Source organism: Choloepus didactylus, chromosome 5 (genome assembly GCF_015220235.1).
Source record: "Choloepus didactylus isolate mChoDid1 chromosome 5, mChoDid1.pri, whole genome shotgun sequence".
Taxonomy (NCBI): Eukaryota; Metazoa; Chordata; class Mammalia; order Pilosa; family Megalonychidae; genus Choloepus; species Choloepus didactylus.
In genome coordinates, this window is record NC_051311.1 from 96,697,589 (window position 1) to 96,700,190 (window position 2,602).

At 39.0% G+C, this 2,602-nt stretch overlaps 1 pseudogene; it reads left to right on the plus strand.

Moving 5' to 3' along the window:
* The first annotated feature begins 1,073 nt into the window (after positions 1-1,073).
* LOC119535387 lies at positions 1,074-2,402 on the plus strand (annotated as a pseudogene).
* Positions 2,403-2,602: the final 200 nt, after the last annotated feature.

Genomic DNA, 2,602 nt, shown 5'->3' on the forward strand with positions numbered 1-2,602 from the left:
AACCTATTCCTCCAAAGCCAGAAGCAATCCTGGTAAAGAAGTGAGAATGCAGCTAATTGTAAAAGCTAAAGGCTGATGCTGGCAAGACAAGAATGATCTTAGAAATAGTGTTATCAAAACAGATCAAGCACAGAAAGCTAAAATGTTGTACATTTCAAATGACGTCTGCATATTTTTATATTTTGTAAACTATGCATCCATTGTTTCAAAATGTGAAATTCTGTTCTGTAAAGCAATGTACTAATGTAGACTCTCCAGCTTCATTTTATTATTCTAGAAAAGAGTTTTCTGTTATTGTACCAAAAAGAAATAACAAATCCACAGAAATCAAGACTTATTTTATTCACCGAATGTTGTCTGTTGCATATTTGGGGGTAAAATCCAAGATTAGCACATACAGTTTTATTACCATAAGCATAATTGTCAGACATATTCTAATCCAAAGGCAGTGCAATGTGTTAAACTGTGTTGGAAAAGTCAAAGTATTTCATGGAGAACACACAAAATCAGAGGCTGCCAACAGTTTCACACAATTTGGACCTCTATTTCAGGAAAAAAAATGCATTTAACATATTTTTACAGATAAAGGCATAATGGGACCTCTTTTTGTCATGTCAGCTTCTCAGAAGCAAATTCAACAGTTATTTGATACCTAATGTTGTCAATGGAAACTATAAACATGAGATAATATAACTGAAGCTACTGTCTTAGTCTCTAGGCTCCACTTACAGCAAACTTTGATATCAAGGCTATAGAAACAGTCACATTTCAGTATTTAGTTCATTACCCTTGCCTCCATTTCTAAATTTTCAGTTGTTTAAGGTATTGTTTGTTTAACTAGTTTCTTATTAATAGGTGAGGTCTCAGAAAAAAATTAGGTGAAACTGTTGCAAAATGGCAATCATAGATTTTGGTGGCAGGAGAAGCAGTATTTGGAACTCGGTGCAGAAAGGAATAAAAACAGACAGAATTCAGAAAAGCAGAGAAATTGAAATTAAGCAGCTCCATTTCCCCCACAGCATCAGTTTCTGCACTATCCAATCTTGGCCTGATTAGAACAAGTTTAACCAGACATGGATTGTGACCAAACTTTACCAAGCTATTCCTGGGTTTTTCCCACAGTAGTTCTCTGCTTATTTGGATTTTTCTCAATGATGAAACCATCAGAATCATTTCTTATGCATTATTTAGCAGGACCAGGTAAAAATATGAGCCTCAATGTGATCACAGAAGACATCCTTCCCCTTTGGATGTATTCTTACCTGGCACTGCTGCTCTCCATGTTCATTCTCACCGATTATGTCCACTGCAAGATAGTTATCATCTTACAGGGCATCAGCTTCATTGTGACCTGGGTGCCGCTTGTCTTTGGCTTAATCTCTGCCACCGAGGTGGCCATACTATGCCTACATATACAGCATGGTAAGCCTGGAACATTACCAGAGAGTGAGCAGCTTCAGTAGGAGGAAGAAGATGGTGGCCTCCGTGCTGGCCCAGGTGATGGGATCCCTGGCTGACCTGTCATACTTTTACTTCAACTTCACATCCTTGGCCTCTGTCTCCATGGCCTTCCTTTTCTCTGTTTGACTATCAATGTCCAAAAGGAGTATGTTCTTTAATGCAAAGGAAAGAAGCTCCTCAAAAGCCATCAGGAAAAGATGCTATCTTAGATGAGCCCTGTAAAGATCACCAACCAGCCTGCCAAGAGTCTTTCAACATTTCAGGACCTATGGATGGCAGCCAGTTGAGCAACCCAAAGCCAAAAAATGAGACTTTGAGAGTTCTTACACAGTGTTACAAGATTTGAGGGAGTGCTACTCCTCAAAGCATTTTGTATACTGGTCCCTCTGGTGGCTTTATCCATGGCAGGTTTTTATCAAGTTTTGAACTATGTTCAAATCCTGTGAGATTCCAAAGCACTGTCCCTAAGCTCTACAAGATGTAACGGAGCAGTAGAAGCCCTTGCAACCTTTGAAGGGGCCATGGCAGCCTTCTCAGTGACTACGCGAAAGTCAACGGGAATCTTTTCAGCAGCAGTTGCAGGCTCTCTCTTTCTCATGCTTTACACAACTAATATTTGAGTGTGCTACGCTGGTCTTTTGATATTCAAGTCAAGTTACATGTTTCTTATAAATAGCAGCATTTCAGATTGCAGTTAACCTGAGCGTGGAACGCTATGCTCTGGTGTTCAGACCATCCTAACTGTGATTGTGGTGGATCAGGGAGGGCTCAACCTGCCAATAAGCATTCAATTTTTGATTTATGGAAGTTATTTCTCAGTCATTGCTGGAATTTTCCTAATGAAAAGCATTTTCATAATCTATTCAGCTAAATGCAAAAAGAATGTTCTTCTCCTACTGATTGGATTCCAAATGGATCGGTTGACCCAACACCTGATATGAGCACAGCAACATGGTTTTAGCCCAGTCTCCCTTAACATGGAATCAAAGGATGGGCAACTGATTGAAAATATATGGCGCTTTATGTATGTACTCAGATATTTTAATGTTCTGCCCTAGATTAAGATACTGTGAAAATGGGGAGCAGATGCTTAATATGTGCAGAACTTTTAACTAGGTTGAATTTAAATATTTGGAAACTG